The following is a 22,098-nucleotide window of genomic DNA, read 5'->3' on the forward strand; positions in this document are numbered from 1 at the left end:
ATCCGCAACGAATGATATATATGTTGACCTCGAAAGGTCAAGGTCAAAGGTTGACCTCAGGTCACGTGACCTCGAGGTCATCATGTATATCATTCGATGCGTCTTGACGAGCTGAACACAATGAGACCGTCCACGCGTCTGTATCTTGTTCCTGTACGGAGTTATTGGCCAAAAACCTTTGGTGACCTTTGATGACGTCACAGGACCTCACAGCTGCCCAACAGCAAAACAGACCTCAAGGTAGTGAAGGTTGATCGTATATGAAGTCATGTATGGTATATGGGGCCATTCCGACCCGTTTTAGTGGTAAAAACAGGGAGTTGATTTTTCCCCCATTGACTTATAATGGGGAGGTCGCGAAATTGACCTGACCTTAGGTCACCGATATCAAAATTCCGAGATATAAAAATTGTTGCTACTAATGATCTTATAATATCCTGCGACTTTCAAAGGCCTCCGACATCTACCGTAGCTCTGGCACGGTGACAAAGTTGCAAAAAAGTGACTTGAGGTTGGGTCATTCAAAGTGACCTGGTGACCTGACCTTAAAAGGTAGAAGGTTCAAACTTGCACACCATGTGTAAAATTGATGAGGTTATAGTCATACCAAATTTCGCGGCGCTACGCGCCGCGGTTTTTTCGCTATTCGTGAAAAACCTCAGGGGGGCGGATATCCGCCCCCCCCCCGTCGGTGCGCGGGTTAAGTGCATGATATTTTTAGGGTGTATGATCAGATGTTTTGTTGATGTTTTGTTGTTCGATATTGTTGTACGATTTGATATCGATACGTTTATACGATCGAAAGCGATGCGAACCTCGAAATGTGATGTTAGCCCTGCATGACGACCACGAGACAAACGAATTTTGAATTTTTCACTTTCTACAGGCAGTCGACAATTGTTGCGCATTTCACTCGCTACTTTTGCCTTGTATGATTTAACGAATTCAATTTAGACGAAGGTCTGTGACCGAAATATCATCAATTCATCAATAAATAATCATTTTCATTCATTTGGTCATTTTCCGAGGAGAAGGTCATATATTCCAATGATACTTCTTGATTTATCTTTCCCCGATATCCTCTTAACAATGTCAAAATTTTCGCACCTATATACATATGTATATATCTATATGTATATCTATATGTATATTTATATAAATGTTTTGTTGAGTTTCATTAATTTTGTTTTGTCGTTTCTCTGGACACATTTCAACTCGTGATTCTTTTTGACCCGATAAAAAACCATCAAGGCTGAGTGTGCCAAAGAATGAAAGAAATTATGCAACTGAATAAAAATTTAGAAAGCCTAGGACATCATGAAAATACTGGCTGAAAATATAGGTCCTAGATTTCAATTATCATTTGATAACATTTTTGCTGCAAGTTTAGGGCATTGTGTCTCGCTTGCCCGTTTGTTTGAGATAAGTATTCCATTCAGTCGCATTCTTGGTGGCTTCACATGAACACTTGAACAGGATACCACCATACCGGAGTGAACGCACCCGCAACCAGCATCCCCTCCCCTCAGCCTCGGGCAGTTCCGGGCGGCTCACTCCCGGCGCTACGCACGCTCCACGCCGCGATAGCTGCTATCGCGGCGTGGAGCGTGCGTTACTCCTCGTGCGTGCGTTACTCCTCCCTCCTTCCCCACAATGACCGGTGACCTCACTTCCCTCGGGATTTGGACTCGCCCTACCCCGACCTTAGCGCCACGTGGTGGCTCTGGAGATCTTAAATAGATCCACTGTACTATGGAAGTATGAAGGTGAGATTATTTTGAATTTCAAGGATGCTGACCAGTATACATGCATGCCCAAATAAAAGTTTATTCTTAGGTTGACAATTTTTCCTTTGTCCACAGCGAACAAAAAAAGAGGTGGTTAGCATCGGCTCCATTACGTATGACGAAAACCGTAAGCTGGGATGCGGAGAATTATCAACTGTGTATTGGTAAGTTATCCCTCGCTGGCCCAGGGGGAGGGGGCACCCTCCCCATGTTTTTTTTTGCGATAGCTCGGGACACGCCGGCGGTAAAGAGCTTAAACTTGGAATACCTGACCTTTAACTCAAGCCGAATCGCTTGACACAACCGCGTTTTCAGGTCAGGTCAGGTCACTGACCTATGACGTCATAAGTGAACCTATTCACGGTACTCAGAAGTCGCCACCTTCGATCGCCCTCAGTGCCAGAGGAACTTACCAGGAATATTAAACTTTCAGGACATAGTTCCTCCAGACGTCTAACAGTTTGCTTATCTCGGATTTTTCCTAAAGGTCACATGAAGTCAGGTCGGTCACGCGACCTCTCCATTATAAGATAATGGGAAGTAGCTATGAAAACTGTTATTTTGGCGCTGGAAAAGATCTAAAACTATCTCAAGCGCATGAAAACGTGATTTAACCCTCGCCGGACCTATAAGTATTCTACATAAGCGCCGGCCGAGGGGGGGGGGGGCGGGTACGACCCCCCCTCGCCGTTTCGCCCCTGGTGGAGCTAGCGCGTCGCGGAAAAAACGAGCGTGTGCGCCGTTACGAGACGCAGAGATTGGTACCCGATTTTAAGGTCCTAGGTCAACCGGTGACCTCTGAGGTCAGGTCAAGTGCCCCAAGGTACGGTTCAGTTTTTGGTGAATAACTTCGCAAAAAACGGCCGCAGAGCGCCGATTTTGGCAGCATCGTGTTCGTCTTGCTCAGGCGCGTCGAATGATATACTTTTTGTCCGGGTCAGGTCAACTTGGGGTGTTGACCTCAGGTCAAGGTCAGGTCAGCACCCCCAGGTCACGAAGTTGGTCGAAAGAGGTCATGTCGCACATCATTCGATTCGGCAGGTCTTCCTGAGTCCATTGGTGGCTTTCCCGACTCGCTAGCTCAATTTGATCAAGAGTTATTGACGAAAAACTAATATGACCTTGATGACGTCATAAATGACGTCACGCAAGGTCAACATTGCAAAAGTGACGCATCTAACCTTGCAAGGAGTGCATCAAATCACGATTCTGTGTGCTTGAGATAGTTGGAGATCGTTCCCGGCGCCAGAATAGCAGTTTGAATTTTTCCCCATTGACTTTAATGGTGAGGTCACGAAAATGACCTGACCTCATATGACCTTTAGGAAAAATCCGAGATATACAAGTTGTGGGACTCATAATGGATACTAGATCCTGCAAGTTTCATTTCCCTGTGACATCTCCTCTGGCAGTGAGGGCGTTGCGAAGTTGCGACATCTGAAGACCGTGCAGAGGTTCACTTATGACGTCATAGGTCAGTGACCTGACCTGACCCAAAAATGCGGTTGGTGTCAAAAGATGCGGCTTGGATCAAAGATCAGGTATGCCAAGTTTCAGCTCTCTATCGCCAGCGTGTTCGGAGCTATCGCGAAAAAACCCTATGGGGGGGGGGGGGGCGGCACCCGCCCCCCCCTCGGCCGGCGAGGGTTAAAGCACTCCTCCCAATGTTCAATGCTTCACTTTTGCATTGTTGACGTTGCGTGACGTCATGTATGACGTCACTAGGATCATAGGAGTTTTTCGTCAATAACTCCTGATCAAATTGAGCTACAGACTCGGGAAAGCCACTCATGGACTCAAGGAGACCTGCCGAATCGAATAATATGCAATATAACATCTTTTGACCAGCTTCGTGACCTGAGGGGCTCTAACCTGACCTTAACCCGCGAGTTGCTGGGGGGGGGAGGCGTTTAACCCTATTAGTGGCAGGGGGGGTTGTTTTTATCCACCCCTCAGGTTTTTCGGGAATATCTCCGAAACCGCTGAAGCTCGATGCTGAAATTTTCTGACTTTTCCTAAAACTAAATTGGGCACAATCCCTGAAAATTTCAAGTTCATAACTTTACCAGGGGCGGCTCCAGAGCACTGGGAATTGGGGGGTCCTATTCGTGAAGCGAGTCATTTGGGCGAAGATCACGATGCTGCACCAGTTTTACGAACAGTGAATGAAAGGTATCATGTGATAACATATACAAAGTTATTGTGCATCCACTTTTGACACGTTTTTGCTATAATAGGCAGATCCAGGCGTCCAAAAAGGGGGGTTATTTTTTACCTCCCAACATAGGTGCCCTGACACCGCCTATGCATGACCAATACAATTTTAGTCGTTCTCTCATAAGAAAATTGTAACATAACAAGACCATTGCCACCCTTTTTAGAAACAGTACCAACAAAAACCTTATTTACTATATTTTTTGTGTACCCCCAATCTCAATGATCTGTATCCGCCTATGATTTTTGAAAATGCATATTTTTAGGATCCATGTGAATTCCTGGTTCATTCTCTATCGATCGGCAAAAGTTGCGTTAAGATTGGTTCAGAAACCTGGCCGTGATAAACAGTCTAAAATGTATCTGCAATTTGCCCGTTTTTACCCCCCTCTACCCCCCTATTGACATTTTTTATTTTTTTTAGAAATGTAGATCTCGTTGAGCCACATCGAATGCCGTTTGAATTTTGAAAATCGGCCCGTTAGATCTCGAGATATCAAGGGGGGGTCGTAAACAGCCCCCCTGCCACTAATATGGGGTAGCCAGGAGCCTGCCACTAATAGGGTTAACGCCCCCACTTTTTCGCCGGGCCATAGCATAAAAGGCGCGCCAAATTTTGGATACCTGTAGGGAATTGATTGAAGTGTATTGTGACAAAGTTTCAAAAAAATCGGTCGGAAAATTTTTGAGATATCGAGGTTTTGGTGACGTCATGATTTCTGAGTTTTCGACCAAAAACGGCATATGTTCAAAAAATCATATAAAATCACAGAATAGACATACAGACATGCCGTAAACGCCATTAGACTGCCAATACCATGAACAATCAAATGGCTATCCTCGATTATTGATTATCGATCCGCATTTTCCACAATATTTAACTGAATCATGGCAATTTCTCGTGACTTCTTCACGACCATGATACATGCATTTCTGAAATTGAACTTTTTGAGCCTAACACGTACACATATGACAAAATGAATGTCACCATCGTGTTCTACGCCCCAAATTACCCATAAAACATGTGTCACAGGCTGCGAATATCAGTTTTGATTTTCGGAGATATGTGCCTACCCAGTTGACCTGACCTTGACCTTGACTGACCCCTACATGGAGGTGTCACTCTTGTAAGCCTTATATGATGGATTGTGCACCGTTTTGACAGAGTTTATGACGAGAGCCGCCCATTGCAAAGTCCTGAAGTCCATGCTACTGAAAGCCCGATTTCAGGTGTTTGACCTGACCTTGACCCGACCTGTGACCTCAAAATTCAACTTTAAAGTACTCATCTGAAGCGTCTCGTCGCGTCCTTTCGTTTGCCGCCTCGTGCGTTTCGCTGCGCCTATTGGTTCTCGAGTTATCGGCTGGGGGCGTTTAACGCCCCCCCCCCAGCAAACGGTGGGTGGCGAAATACCCCAGCAACTGCCGGGTTAACCCTCGCCCTGGCAGGGGGTTGATGCAACCCCCTAAGGTTTTTCGAAGATAGCGTAAAAACGGCGGCGTGCAGCGACGCCAAATTTAGCACAGCCTATGGGGCTACTTTTTTACATATGACCTGAAAATTTCAAGTCCGGGTGACCTTGGGTCAGGTCACCAGGTCAGAAAAACCGGTACAAGGTCATGGTCAAATTTCAATTTTCTTTTTGCACCTGTCCAGCTCAAAGTTTAGGAGTCCAGGGTTGTATACGACTCAATCAATAGCAATCAATTCAATCACGACAAATTTGGGAAACCAATCAAATCAATCAAGTCAGAGCAGTTTTCGGGAATTGATTCAATCGACTCAAACGCGACAATGAAAGGAATCAATCAACTCAATCAAACGACTCAAACCAAGACATACGTTAGGTTTTTTGCCCCACCAACTTGGAAAAGTGTCCATAGCAGTCTGGTGTACCTACCTACTTACCTACCTACAGAAGAAACATAAAAATATTGTCATTTAAAATTATAAATTGCCATGCCATTCAAAGTTTCTACATGTAACTTTGTATGTAATAAGGAAGGATACCTAGTGATGGACAGGTGGATCATGATATTGAGGTTCAATGGGTAGAATTGGAGCAGAAGTTTCATTTAACCCTCGCCCGTAAACGGCGAGCTGCCACCTTCGCCCATGCAGGGGGGGTTGGTGCGACCACCCCTTGGCGTTTGAAAACGGAGCGTCGTAGAGCTTAGCGGAAAAAACCAACGGATTGCTCTCGCCGAGATCTCGCGATTGGTGGTATATTTTTTGGTCCTAGGTCAACATTTGACCTACTTTTGACCGGTCAAAGGTCAAATTTTCGGAAAAATAGACTTTTTTAAACTTTCCGCGGCGATTGCGGCAAAACGGTGGGAGATATCGACTTGAAACCTTCACTATCGTGTTCCTTGATCAATTCTCTATCGTTTGGTATGTATTTCGTTTCCCTAGCTCTAAAAATGGCGCGTTGGGAGCGCTGGAAGTCGGCAAGGTCACAGTCGGCGGCAGAAATTCGAAAAATCAAAATTTAAATTTTTGAAATCTGATTGTATTTTTGGATTTGGGAGGTCCATTTGCTCCCTATAGAAGCTAATATTGCTGCATATTCCCTTTGAGGTGACAAGAATTAGCAAAATAGTGGTTCAGGCGCTTTTCGAAAATAGTACCGGACGCTGTTCCTCTTGTGACGTCATAGCTCCGTGACCTGACCTGACCCGGTCAAGTTTCTTATACCATATGATAGCCAATACTTGCCCCAACATGCATGGGAAGTTTCATCACGATCCATCAACCGATGTCCGTACCACCGGCAGGAAACCTCGGGCGTTGGCACTCAGTTTGTGAAAATCCGGCCGGAGGCTGTTCCCTTTGTGACGTCATAACTCCGTGACCTGACATGACCCGGTCAATTTTTTTTATCAAAAGATGCGCAAGAGTTGCCCCATAAGGTACATAAAATTTGGCGGCGCTGCGCCCCGCCGTTTTTGCACTATTTCCGAAAAACCTCAGGGGTGGGGGTTGCACCCCCCCTACATGGGCGAGGGTTAATGGGTGCAAAATAACCCAGTAGTTGACTCGCCCCTTAACCCAAATCACCACCTAAAAGTTGTCAATTTAATTTTGGTCATATTCCAGCTAAGTAATCAGGCCATCTAACCCCATGTAAAGCCCCTGTCTGTCTCTTATGTGAGTTATGCGGAGCTCTTCTGAAATGAATCCTGAACATAATGAACCTAGCTAGGTTTCATGCCACACTGACACCATATGAAAGTGTTGAAAATGTGCTACAAATTTGACAACTTCATTAGGTATGCTTTATGAAGACAGCAGGAAAGCAGGTAGGTACCTACTTACCTGCCTAGATGCGTCACTGGCTACCAACAGTACCAACGAAGGTAGATAGGTACCTGTGAGGTAGGTCAATCATTCCTTCCTTTCCTTATTAATATAGCCTGTGATAAATCTGGTACATTTATGAAATAAAGTTGATATATTGCAAGATCATGGACCACCTCACTAGTCACTACATTCTCCGCCTAACAGCATTCCTTCAAATTATTGTGTCCCTTGTTTGAAACTGTAACTAGCATGATCATAATCAGCATGTTGCTAAGAAACCAGTTAAAACTACATTTTAATACTATTATTTGCCATTTGCTGCATAGCAACCACTGGTGGCTACCTGGCGGACAGTTCTGAAGCTTTGTTATCGAACAGGAAACGATGCTCGCGCTCAATAAGTATGCTAAGCTTTTATAGATACTTATTCTACGTCTTTTGATTTTTTGTAAGATGACGTCATTGATTATCATGTAGTATGGACTATGGTAGATCATCATAAAATAAATCGGTTGTACAACACCAATTTCGTTTTAATTATTATTTCATTTGAAATAAAACCACTTAATAATATTCGGTAAAATATTTTAAGGAAAATTAAATATATTAAATATGTTATGCTTAGGCTCTCAGGAGAAAAGGATCAACAAACGTTCTGCTGCAAATTAAACAATGCAGCAAATTAGCTATTAATTAGGTACGTAAACGTAATTAGCGAGAGGAAAACGGCGCTTTTGTTTCAGTTATTTTTGTAGGGGTTTCAGATATTTATAGAGTTCAGTGGGTTGTTTCTGAGGAGATGTGGTCGTGGAGATGTGAAGCATTAATTAATCACACTTTATTAATACATAGGGCCTTACACTTTATCATCTGGATTAAAAAAAAAGTTTCCTGCTGAGTGCAGAAAGGTAGGTAGGTGCATCGCCAGGTTCTATCACCAGGATTGGAGCAGTTATTGCAGTTGAAAGACAAAGTTGGCTGTTCATGTTTAGGCCCTGTTCTTTATTTGGCCATCTACCCCATATTGCAGTTGTGATGACAAGCAGTTTTCAGTGTAGTTTTGTGATCTTTGATGTCATCAATTGGTGTCATTATTTTTCGTCAACTAAAACTTATTTGAACTTTCCATTCAATCGACTCAATCATACGAGTCGCTCTAATTTTCGGGAATCAAATCAGTCAACCAGTCGCTAAAGTCAAACGAGTCAGTCAACCAGTCATCTCGAAAAGTCAATCGACTTAATCCAATCAACTCAAAATACGCGTTGAAACAAATCAATCAATTCAATCGACTTGATTGGTATACAACCCTGTTTAGGACTGATTTCCTTCAAACTTTCAGGATGTGGTAAGTTCACCGAGTTGTATAACATATAGTTCGGGTTTCTTGAGGTCACTGACCTGAGGTCAGTTAGAGGTCATTACGTCGTAATGTTAAGCTAAAGGGAAAATACTAAAATCGGAAAATACTGGAGATATCTGCTTTGTTCCATCACTTTTGTGCTTTGAAACCATAGTAATTAACAACAGGTCACTTGTTGCTTCTTTGTTTGGTGTACTTATCCATGAGTCAGGTCAAATGAGGTCAACTGAGGTCAAATGACGTTTTTGCCAATAACTTGGCACATAATGACGCTAGAGCTTAAAAAATGGTCTCATTGTGTTGCTGGTGATCAGCCAAATCGAATGATATGCGATATGATGCAAGTTAGTTAACTTGAACTTAACTAGATAATTAAAGTTTACTTAAAAAATAAGAAAAACTTTAAGTACACTTAAGCAAGCAAAAAAGTATATCATTCGACGCGCCTTGACGTGCTGAGTTTACTGGTGCTTTTTTTTTCTCTATCTTAATTAGATTAAAAGTTATAAGCGAAAAACTTTTGACCTGTTTTTAGCGAAATTTTTACATTTATACCCCCAAAAACCTCCTAAATATTGACCTAGAGCAACCAAACTTGCACAGGGGCGAGAACTCCAGAGGGCCCACCTACCTACCAAATTTGGTGTTTCTAGGTGCCATAGGAGCCAATCACTAGGGGGGGGGGGGGTCGCATCAACCCTCCCCCCTGCCAGGCCGTGTTATGAAAAATGCCCTGCCAGGGCGAGGGTTAACCCGAGGTCAACCTCAACACCTTAACCTTCCAGGCTGTGGGGAGGGCATTTTTGCCCCCCCCCCCCTTAGTTTTTCGATATATCTCCAGAACCGCTGCGCCGATCGTCACCAAACTTTCAGGACCCTCCCGTGAGTAGCTAATGCACATTGTGACCAAACATCTTCCAAAAGCTACTGTTAAGACACGCGATACTCAGCAGGCGTGTATTGGACCGTGTTCCGATCGCGACTGCCACCCACCCACCAGCCGTCCAGCGCCCGCGCGCCCTGCCTGGGGGCACGGGCGGCCGCCAGTAGAGGTGCAAACTTGCATCCACCACAGCTACGATACTTTGGCCGCAAATGACGTCAGAGTTACGTCATTTTTGCCATTTTCGTGCAAAAAAGAGGTTTCACGGAAAGAGCTGTCAGGCCTACAGCTTTGATGATACATAAAAATGTTTAACCCTCGCCGGCCGAGGGGGGGGGGCGGGTGCCGCCCCCCCCCATAGGGTTTTTTCGCAATAGCTCCGAACACGCTGGCGATAGAGAGCTGAAACTTTGCATACCTGACCTTTGATCCAAGCCGGATCTTTTGACACCAACCGCATTTTTGGGTCAGGTCAGGTCACTGACCTATGACGTCATAAGTGAACCTCTGCACGGTCTTCAGATGTCGCAACTTCGCAACGCCCTCACTGCCAGAGGAGGCATTCCACGATAGATCGACCAAAGATGTACACCCTCATATTTTATTTTTTGCTTAAAATTGGTCTAATGCAGGGGCGGGCAAAGTCCGGCCCGCCAAGCTCCGGCGTCTGGCCCGCGGCCTGGATAGGCAGCCAGCATTGCAATCCGGCCCGCAGTCCTACGGAAGCCCAGTTTAGGATTATGGTTCATCCGAGTTCAGTAGCAATAGCACCACGTTGACTTGCTGTTCTTCAGTGAGGTACGCTGGCTGAGTCGCGGCGCCATGCTGTCCCATGTTTGGGAGCTCAGGCAGGACATCGCGAGCTTCCTACATATGAGAAAAGCTCGCCATACGCCGATAAATTCAGTGATTCCAGAAGGCTGGCTGACCTGGCACTGCTCACGGACATCACATCCCACCTGAACACGCTGAACACAAAACTTCAAGGAAAGGATCTTCTGCTCCCCGACATGTATGCGCATGTCACTGCCTTCGAGGTGAAGCTGCGTCTGTGGGAAGCCCAGGTAGGTCGAGGACAGCTTGACCACTTCCCTCGCCTGGCCACCTGTGCTGCGGAAGATGTCGACCGCGACGGATGTGCCGCTGCTCTTGCCACTCTGCGCCAGGAGTTCACCGAACCGCTTCGCTGGCGTTCGGGAGCTCGCTACCGAATTCAAGCTGGTGACAGCACCGTTCGACTTCAGCGTCGACGAAGCGCCGGTATCCCTGCAGATGGAGTCGCTGGAACTCCAAAGCAGTGATGAACTCAGAGGAAAGTTCCGAACCTCTTCGCCTCTGCTCTTCTTCCGCGATGTCATTATCCCCACTGGTGGATATCCCAACTACATATCGCACGTCCAACGCATCGCTGCCATGTTCGGTAGCACGTACTGCTGCGAACAGCTGTTCTCCAAAATGAAGTACGTGAAGTCCCGCCTCCGATCCAGACTGTCTGATCGTCACCTGAATGACGTCCTCAGGCTGAGCTCGACGACATCTGTGGCGCCGAATGTCGAAGGGCTTCTTCACGGCAGGAAGCAGCACCACCCTTTGCACTAAAAACGAGGGTGCGGAGCAGGGTTGTATACCAATCAAGTCGATTGAATTGATTGATTTGTTTCAACGCGTATTTTGAGTTGATTGGATTAAGTCGATTGACTTTTCGAGATGACTGGTTGACTGACTCGTTTGACTTTAGCGACTGGTTGACTGATTTGATTCCCGAAAATTAGAGCGACTCGTATGATTGAGTCGATTGAATGGAAAGTTCAAATAAGTTTTAGTTGACGAAAAATAATGACACCAATTGATGACATCAAAGATCACAAAACTACACTGAAAACTGCTTGTCATCACAACTGCAATATGGGGTAGATGGCCAAATAAAGAACAGGGCCTAAACATGAACAGCCAACTTTGTCTTTCAACTGCAATAACTGCTCCAATCCTGGTGATAGAACCTGGCGATGCACCTACCTACCTTTCTGCACTCAGCAGGAAACTTTTTTTTTAATCCAGATGATAAAGTGTAAGGCCCTATGTATTAATAAAGTGTGATTAATTAATGCTTCACATCTCCACGACCACATCTCCTCAGAAACAACCCACTGAACTCTATAAATATCTGAAACCCCTACAAAAATAACTGAAACAAAAGCGCCGTTTTCCTCTCGCTAATTACGTTTACGTACCTAATTAATAGCTAATTTGCTGCATTGTTTAATTTGCAGCAGAACGTTTGTTGATCCTTTTCTCCTGAGAGCCTAAGCATAACATATTTAATATATTTAATTTTCCTTAAAATATTTTACCGAATATTATTAAGTGGTTTTATTTCAAATGAAATAATAATTAAAACGAAATTGGTGTTGTACAACCGATTTATTTTATGATGATCTACCATAGTCCATACTACATGATAATCAATGACGTCATCTTACAAAAAATCAAAAGACGTAGAATAAGTATCTATAAAAGCTTAGCATACTTATTGAGCGCGAGCATCGTTTCCTGTTCGATAACAAAGCTTCAGAACTGTCCGCCAGGTAGCCACCAGTGGTTGCTATGCAGCAAATGGCAAATAATAGTATTAAAATGTAGTTTTAACTGGTTTCTTAGCAACATGCTGATTATGATCATGCTAGTTACAGTTTCAAACAAGGGACACAATAATTTGAAGGAATGCTGTTAGGCGGAGAATGTAGTGACTAGTGAGGTGGTCCATGATCTTGCAATATATCAACTTTATTTCATAAATGTACCAGATTTATCACAGGCTATATTAATAAGGAAAGGAAGGAATGATTGACCTACCTCACAGGTACCTATCTACCTTCGTTGGTACTGTTGGTAGCCAGTGACGCATCTAGGCAGGTAAGTAGGTACCTACCTGCTTTCCTGCTGTCTTCATAAAGCATACCTAATGAAGTTGTCAAATTTGTAGCACATTTTCAACACTTTCATATGGTGTCAGTGTGGCATGAAACCTAGCTAGGTTCATTATGTTCAGGATTCATTTCAGAAGAGCTCCGCATAACTCACATAAGAGACAGACAGGGGCTTTACATGGGGTTAGATGGCCTGATTACTTAGCTGGAATATGACCAAAATTAAATTGACAACTTTTAGGTGGTGATTTGGGTTAAGGGGCGAGTCAACTACTGGGTTATTTTGCACCCATTAACCCTCGCCCATGTAGGGGGGGTGCAACCCCCACCCCTGAGGTTTTTCGGAAATAGTGCAAAAACGGCGGGGCGCAGCGCCGCCAAATTTTATGTACCTTATGGGGCAACTCTTGCGCATCTTTTGATAAAAAAAATTGACCGGGTCATGTCAGGTCACGGAGTTATGACGTCACAAAGGGAACAGCCTCCGGCCGGATTTTCACAAACTGAGTGCCAACGCCCGAGGTTTCCTGCCGGTGGTACGGACATCGGTTGATGGATCGTGATGAAACTTCCCATGCATGTTGGGGCAAGTATTGGCTATCATATGGTATAAGAAACTTGACCGGGTCAGGTCAGGTCACGGAGCTATGACGTCACAAGAGGAACAGCGTCCGGTACTATTTTCGAAAAGCGCCTGAACCACTATTTTGCTAATTCTTGTCACCTCAAAGGGAATATGCAGCAATATTAGCTTCTATAGGGAGCAAATGGACCTCCCAAATCCAAAAATACAATCAGATTTCAAAAATTTAAATTTTGATTTTTCGAATTTCTGCCGCCGACTGTGACCTTGCCGACTTCCAGCGCTCCCAACGCGCCATTTTTAGAGCTAGGGAAACGAAATACATACCAAACGATAGAGAATTGATCAAGGAACACGATAGTGAAGGTTTCAAGTCGATATCTCCCACCGTTTTGCCGCAATCGCCGCGGAAAGTTTAAAAAAGTCTATTTTTCCGAAAATTTGACCTTTGACCGGTCAAAAGTAGGTCAAATGTTGACCTAGGACCAAAAAATATACCACCAATCGCGAGATCTCGGCGAGAGCAATCCGTTGGTTTTTTCCGCTAAGCTCTACGACGCTCCGTTTTCAAACGCCAAGGGGTGGTCGCACCAACCCCCCCTGCATGGGCGAAGGTGGCAGCTCGCCGTTTACGGGCGAGGGTTAAATGAAACTTCTGCTCCAATTCTACCCATTGAACCTCAATATCATGATCCACCTGTCCATCACTAGGTATCCTTCCTTATTACATACAAAGTTACATGTAGAAACTTTGAATGGCATGGCAATTTATAATTTTAAATGACAATATTTTTATGTTTCTTCTGTAGGTAGGTAAGTAGGTAGGTACACCAGACTGCTATGGACACTTTTCCAAGTTGGTGGGGCAAAAAACCTAACGTATGTCTTGGTTTGAGTCGTTTGATTGAGTTGATTGATTCCTTTCATTGTCGCGTTTGAGTCGATTGAATCAATTCCCGAAAACTGCTCTGACTTGATTGATTTGATTGGTTTCCCAAATTTGTCGTGATTGAATTGATTGCTATTGATTGAGTCGTATACAACCCTGGTGCGGAGATCGAAGGACGCATTCCGGTACCTTTCTGGGACAGCATGAAGGGAGTGACGTGGATTATCGTGTCAATACAAATAGCATGTGAATCACAAAGTACCAGCATCTGCGATGCTGGGCTCCGCATCGCGGGACCGCAGGTTGTTTGAGCAAGCACCTCTGTAACGCCGCAAAAACGCCCGCCGCCAAACGAGAGGATGAGCCTTGCACGTGCAGATCGGAGTGGGTGTGCTACGAACTGACGTGCACTGCACTCAACTAACCGGTCTCTAGCGGTGTGCCAAATTTGAGTGCAATCGACCCGGCCGTTTTTGAGATCTGGAAGCGACACCCTGCACGTGCGCACGTGCAAAATGGTCCCATCTGACTTTTGCACGGCACCCTATTCGCCGGTCTCTAGCGGTGTACCAAATTTGATCTCAATCGGCCTGACCGTTCTCGAGATCTGAAAGCGTCACCCTGCACGTGCGCACGTGCAGCTGCACCCCAGTCTGGGCACATGGAAATACATACTAACTGACTTGTGCACGGCACCCTACTGATCGGTCACTAGAAGTGTGCCGAATTTGAGTTCAATCGTCCCGGCCGTTCCTTAGATCTGAAAGCCTCACCCTGCACGTGCGCACGTGCAAGATTGGTTCTTACTGACCTCCGCACGGCACCCTACTAACCGGTCTCTAGCGGTGTATCAAATTTGAACTCAATCGGCCCGGCCGGTCATGAGATCTGGAAGCGTCACCCTGCACGTGCGCACGTGCAGCGGCACCCCTACCGTGGCACATAAAAATGGATCGCCTAGTAGGTGACTACCTCCATACCAAGTTTCAGCGCAATCGGCCCAGTAATTACCGAGTTATTGCACTTATTACAAAACTGACATCTCTCCGTTTTACACGTGTCACGTGCAGTAGGGGTCACCCGCATGCATCGTCCATAGTAAAATACTTCTAAGAAGGGTATACGCTACCCCACACAAAAAACCGCAAGTGTATTGGTCTAGTGGCTGCGGAGATATAAGTCGTACAAAAACGTCCCCACGGCGGCCGGCTGCTAATGTTTAGTATTAAATCGCATCCTTCAATGGGAGGTATCCCTGTCATCTGTTCGTATACTGTCTGAGTCAAGGCCACATATAGGTCTGAGCTCAAATCTCGGTAAAGTCGTGCTTTTTTACCAAATTCCTCGAAAACGGCACGACGTGCAATAACGTTCTATATGTCATTGGAAAGAGCATCAAAAGTTGTATAACCTATCAACTTTTCACTTAAATATATCTCAGCTGTAAAAAGTTATTAAGCAAGAAAGACGCTCCCATTGACTTTCCATGTTAAAATTTTTCTTTTTCAAACGAGCTTAAAAAGAAGAAACGAATTTGCACAGCTTAAAGAAGCATAACAACATGTTCTATGGTCTTTTCTCAACAAGTCCTGGAAGTTTAAACAAAATCGTATCATATAGTTTTGTACAATGAACAAATGAAAATGTCTCTGCAAAAACGCCCATTGACTTAACATGGGGAGCAAAAAAACTTCAACTTCAAACTCGTGCAACTCAAATTAACGAATTCTGACGGGTATACGACGCACACGGGCGTGTACCTGAATGTGTGGGCCATAAAATGGTGGGCAACAAACCATACCTTGATCCGCGATTTTTTCCGCTATTCTCGATCGCGCAAAAAGTGTCCAAAACCCCGTTGACTTAACATGGGGAAAATGGAATCGCACGTGCCACGCGCAAAAGAATTCTGAGCGAGTAGCGACCGGTGCCATCAGGTAGATCGCCTGCGGGAGCCCATACCCTGAAATTTTTACGAAGATTGAGCGATTCGTCTAGGCCCCAACCAAGTTGTACTGATTCGCTGCCAGACTTGCAAAACATAGCCCGGAGAAGGACCGCTCCGGTTGTTTTTCAATAGAAAAACACAATTCTAACGAATAGTGTTTGTCATTTTCAAACAACCTGCGGTTACCAGCATCTGCGATGCTGGGCTCCGCATCGCGGGACCGCAGGTTGTTTGATCAAGCACCTCTGTGAACGCAGCAAAAACGCCCACCGCCAAACGAGAGGACGAACATTGCACGTGCAGACCGGGGTGGGTGTGCTAGCCCGCCGCCAAACGAGAGAACGAGCATTACACGTGCAGAGTGGAGTGGGTGTGCTACAAACTGACGTGCACGGCATCCTATTCGCCGGTCTATAGCGGTGTGCCAAATTTGAGTGCCATTGGCCCGGACATTTTTGAGGTCTGGAAGCGTCACCCTGCACGTGCGCACGTGCAAGCTGTGTCCAATTCACTTTTGCATGGGACACATTTAGCCGGTCTCTAGCGGTGTACCAAATTTGAACTCAATCGGCCCAGTCAATTTCAAGATCTGGAAGCGACCCCTGCACGTGCGCACGTGCAGTTGCAATCCAACCATGACACATGAATATACATACTAACTGACTTGTGCACAGCACCCTACTCACTGGTCTCTAAAGGTGTGCCGAATTTGAATGCAATCAGCCCAGCCGTTTCTGAGATCTGAAAGCCTCACCCTGCACGTGCGCACGTGCAAGCTGGGTCCCAAATGACTTGTGCACGGCACCCTAGTTGCCGGTCTCTAGCGGTGTACCGAATTTAAGCTCAATCGGCCCAGCCGTTTTCAAGATCTGGAAGCGACCCCTACACGTGCGCACGTGCAGTTGCACCCAAACCGAGACACATGAGTATACATACTAACTGAGTTGTGCACAGCACCCTACTAACCGGTCTCTAAAGGTGTGCCGAATTTGAATGCAATCAGCCCAGCCGTTCCTGAGATCTGGAAGCGTCACCCTGCACGTGCGCACGTGCAACCTGGGGCCCAGCAGACCTGTGCAAGACACCCTACTACGCGATCTCTAGCGGTGTGCCAAATCTGAGCACAATTGGCCCGGCCGTTCTCGAGATCTGGAAGCGTCACCCTGCACGTGCGCACGTGCAGTTGCACCGCAATCGTGGCACATGGAAATACATACTAAATGACTGCAACCTACTGATCGGTATCAAGCGTTATGCCAAATTTGAACACAATCGGTCCAGCCGTTCTCGAGATCTGAAAGCGTCACCCTGCACGTGCGCACGTGCAGTTGCACCCCTACCAAAACACATGGAAATGCATCGCCTGGAAAGTGTCTACCTCCATGCCAAGTTTTAGCGCAATCGGCCCAGTAATTACCGCGAGCTATTGCGCTTATTACAAAACAGGCACCTCTTGGCTTTGCACGTGGAACGTGCGTTAGGGGTCACCCATATGCATCGAGAGTAGCACACTATGTGAAAGAAGGGAACAAGCTACCCCACACAAAAAACCGCACGTGTATCAGCCCAGTGGTTGCCGAGATATAAGTCGTACAAAAACGTCCCCACGGCGGCCGGCCGCTATTTAGCAGTAAAATCGTGTCGCATCCTTCTATGGGAGGTATCCCCGTCACCTTGCCGTCACCTGTTCGTATACTGTCTGAGCAAAGGCCATACGTTACGGTCCAAACTCCATAGTGAGGCGGACATACGAATTTACGAGAGTTTAGCGACGAAATGATTCACTTAATTGTTAAGTAATGGGTACCATTAGGTAGGCCATAAATTTTATCTAGCATCTCACCGTAGATGCAGTAAAAAGTGCTTTACTTTTCAATGTATATAAAGACTTGCTCAGCTCAATCAGTTCACTCTGTATTGGCTCAAGCCGTATCATGCGAACGCAATACAAACTAGAGCACCGACAGCGCAGCGCTCCCCAACTCACTGCTCGCCCAGTCCACCCGGGCCGCCGCCACGACGGCCCCCCGCAAGTAGGCATCCCGCACTGCACCGACAGCCGCGGGCGACCAGCTGACCGGCCAGCTGACCGGCCAGCAGCCGGCGGGCGGCAGGCCGCGGATGGCCGACCCGCCGGCGCGGCGAGGGAGGGGAGGGACGCAGCTGAAAGACCCGACTACATATATATCAAAGAAACATTATATGTAATCATCGATGACGCGACATAAATCTGCTTTATTGGGGTTAGCGGTGTAGTCTGTGATGCCATCACAATGAAAATAGCCTAGTTTTGTAGAGCATCAAATTCTGATTCCATAACGACTCTCGCTAGTCCATTTTCAATTGTAAATAAGCCTTTTATTGCGATGCAAAGTCCCGAAATGGTGCCGACGGCGGCCGGTCCCCCGATGGTACCATACCATAGAAGGTAAACAGGTTAGTTCACATTCCCGCCGCTATGCGGGCGGCGGCGGCGCCACCTGTCCTCATGTCCGCCTGACACCGTAACGATATAGGTCTGAGCTCAAATCTCGGTAATGTCGTGCTTTTTTACTATATTTCTCAAAAACGGCACCACGTGCAATAAAGTTGTATATATCATTGGAAAGAGCATCAAAAATTGTATAAGATATCAACTTTTGACTTAAACATATCTTTAACGTAAAAAGTTATAAAGCAGCAAAGACGCTCCCATTGACTTCCCATGTTAAAATTTTTCATTTTTAAACGAGCTTAAAAAGAACAAACGAATTCTGACAGCTTAACGAAGCATAACGGCATGTACTACGGCCTATTCTGAATAAGTGTTGAAAGTTTGGTCAAAATCGTATCATATAATTTTGTACAATGAACGAATGAAAATGCCTCTGCAAAAACGCCCATTGACTTAACATGGGGAGCGAAAAAAGTTCAAATTCAAACTCGTGCAACTCAAGTTAACGAATTCTGACGGGTATACGGCGCACACTGGCGTGTACCAGAACGTGTTTGCCATAAAATGCTGGGAAGAAAACCACCTCCTTCTTGGCTCGTTTTCCCGCCATTGGCGATCGCGCAAAAAGTGTCCAAAACCCCGTTGACTTAACATGGGGAAAATGCAATTGCACGTGGCACGCGCAATGATTTTTGTTGCGAGTAGCGACCGGTACCATCAGGTAGATCACCTGCAAAAGTCTATACCCTGAAATTTTTACGATCCTAAACGTAAAACTCTAGGCTGCGACCAAGTTGCCCCAATCTCAGGCCAACTTTGCAAACATAGCCCGGAGAAGGACCGCTCCGGTTGTTTTTCAATAGAAAAACACAATTCTAACGAATAGTGTTTGTCTTTTCAAACAACCTGCGGTTACCGGCATCTGCGATGCCGGGCTCCGCATCGCGGGACCGCAGGTTGTTTGAGCAAGCACCTTTGTAAACGCAGCAAAAACGCCCGCCACCAAACGAGAGGATGAGCCTTGCACGTGCAGACCGGAGTCGGTGTGCTACGGACTGACGTGCACGGCACCCTATTCGTCGGTCTATAGCGGTGTGCCAAATTTGAGTGCAATCGACCCGGCCGTTTTCGAGATCTGGAAGCGACACCCTGCACGTGCGCACGTGCAGCCTAGGCCGCAATTGACTTGTGCACGGCACTCTATTCGCCTGTTTCTAGCGGTGTACCAAATTGGAGCTCAATCGGCCCCGTCAATTTCAAGATCTGGAAGCGACCCCTACACGTGCGCACGTGCAGCTGCACCCCAACCGTGGCACATGAAAATACATACTAGCTGACTTGTGCACGGCACCCTACTAACCAGTCTCTAGCGGTATGCCAAATTTGAACACAGTCGGCCCGGCCGTTCTCGAGATCTGGAAGCGTCGTCCTGCACGTGCGCACGTGCAAAATGAGTCCCATCTGATTTGTGCACGGCACCCTACTCGCCGATCCCTAACGGTGTGCCAACTTTGATCACAATCGGCCCAGCCGTTCTCGAGATCTGGAAGCGTCACCCTGCCCGTGCGCACGTGCAGCGGCACCCCAACCGTAACACATGGAAATGCATTGCGCGGCGGGTGCCTACATTCATGCCAAGTATCTGCGCAATCGGCAAACTAACTACAAAGTTATTAGACTTGCTACCGAACTGACACCTCTTCGTTTTGCACGTGGCACGTGCATTAGGGGTCACCCATACGCATCGAGAATAGCGCACTACGTGTAAGAAAGGAAGAAGCTATCCCACACAAAAGACCGCGAGTGAATCGGTCCAGTGGTTGCAGAGATATAAGGTTTGTAATGGCGCCCCCGCAACGGCCGACTGCTAATATTTAGCTATTAATCAGTGTCGCATCCGCACACAGGGGGTATCCCCGTCACCTGTTCGTATACTCTAATGTGGTTGGGTTCAAGTCACAGTCGAGCCCTGATTTTTTACAGCTTTTCTTAAAAACGGCACATCGTGCAGTGACGTTCTATGCATCAGTGGAAAGAGCATCAAAAATTGTATATTATATTAACTTTTCACCTATATATCTTACTAATGATAAAAGTTTTAGAGGAATAAAGATGCTCCCATTGACTTTCCATGTTAAAAATTTTCAATTTCAAACGAACTTTATTAGAAAAAACGATTTCTGCCAGCTTAACGAAGCATACCAGCATGTACTACGCTCTTTCCTGTACAAGCTATAAGAGTTTGGGCAAATTCTATCTCTAAAATTTTGTACAATGAACGAATGAAAATGTCTCTGCAAAGTCTCGGCATCGCCGTCCATTGACTTAACATGGGACACAGCAAAATTCCAACTTTGACCTTGTGCATAGAGGTGTTCCGAGATTCTGGCGGGTATACGGCGCACACTGGCGTGTACCGGAACGTGTTTGCCATAAAATGCTGAGAAGAAAACCACCTCTTCCTTGGCTCGTTTTCCCGCCATTCGCGATCGCGCAAAAAGTGTCCGAACTCCCGTTGACTTAACATGGGGAAAATGGAATCGCACGTGCCACGTGCCACGAGATTCTGAAGGGTATACGGCGCACACGGGCGTGTACCTGAACGTGTTTGCCATAAAATGCTGGGAAGAAAACCACCTCCTTCTTGGCTCGTTTTTCCGCTATTGGCGATCGCGCAAAAAGTGTCCAAAACCCCATTGACTTAACATGGGGAAAATGGAATCGCACGTGCCACGCGCAAAAGACTTTTTAGCGAGTAGCGACCGGTGCCATCAGGTGGATCGCCTCCGGGAGCCCATACACTGAACTTTTTACGAAGATTGTACATTTCGTCTAGGCTGCGACCAAGTTGCCCCAATTCGCTGCCAGACTTGCAAAACATAGCCCGGAGAAGGACCGCTCCGGTTGTTTTTCAATAGAAAAACACAATTCATGGGGAAAATGGAATCGCACGTGCCACGCGCAAAAGACTTTTTAGCGAGTAGCGACCGGTGCCATCAGGTGGATCGCCTCCGGGAGCCCATACACTGAACTTTTTACGAAGATTGTACATTTCGTCTAGGCTGCGACCAAGTTGCCCCAATTCGCTGCCAGACTTGCAAAACATAGCCCGGAGAAGGACCGCTCCGGTTGTTTTTCAATAGAAAAACACAATTCTAACGAATAGTGTTTGTCTTTTCAAACAACCTGCGGTTATTTTGTCTTCTTACGATCGAGAAAAGTTTTGCGGCATAAACCAAGAAACTAAACACAAACATCAAGGTAGCCCGCCGTCTCCAGCTTCTTGAGGTACTTTTCAAATAAGGCGAGTCGTTATTTCTATGATTCCAGTGTGCATTTTACAAAAGCAGACTTGATTTTTAGTACGGTTGTCATGGGTCAAAAGTCATTCGTTTGTAAGTGTAACTATGGGTGTTTGTCTTTGTCATGAGAGTCATTGCCCGTCGTTAGTCAGTCGCGTCATAGCAACATAGCATCCATTTTAGTCATTGACAAACGAAACTATGGCGAGCTTAGCACTCAGGCTCCCCAGTTGCTCACAAATGCAATACCCGGCCCGCGCTCCCAAGAGTTTGCCCGCCCCTGGTCTAATGGGTTGTTACTAGTGGTGTCAATTTCAGAAAACGTATGTCAAAAGTCCGTCCAATGTCCAAAGCTTACGTTGATTGTCCGTCCAAAAATGTCCAAGCCAGCCATTTGTCCAAAGATGTCCGACACCTACGCAATAGTTTACACTCAACACTGTTATTTATTTTGCTTTTCATGT

This window comes from Amphibalanus amphitrite, unplaced genomic scaffold (genome assembly GCF_019059575.1).
Source record: "Amphibalanus amphitrite isolate SeventyFive unplaced genomic scaffold, NRLGWU_Aamphi_draft 000202F_arrow, whole genome shotgun sequence".
Classification (NCBI taxonomy): Eukaryota; Metazoa; Arthropoda; class Thecostraca; order Balanomorpha; family Balanidae; genus Amphibalanus; species Amphibalanus amphitrite.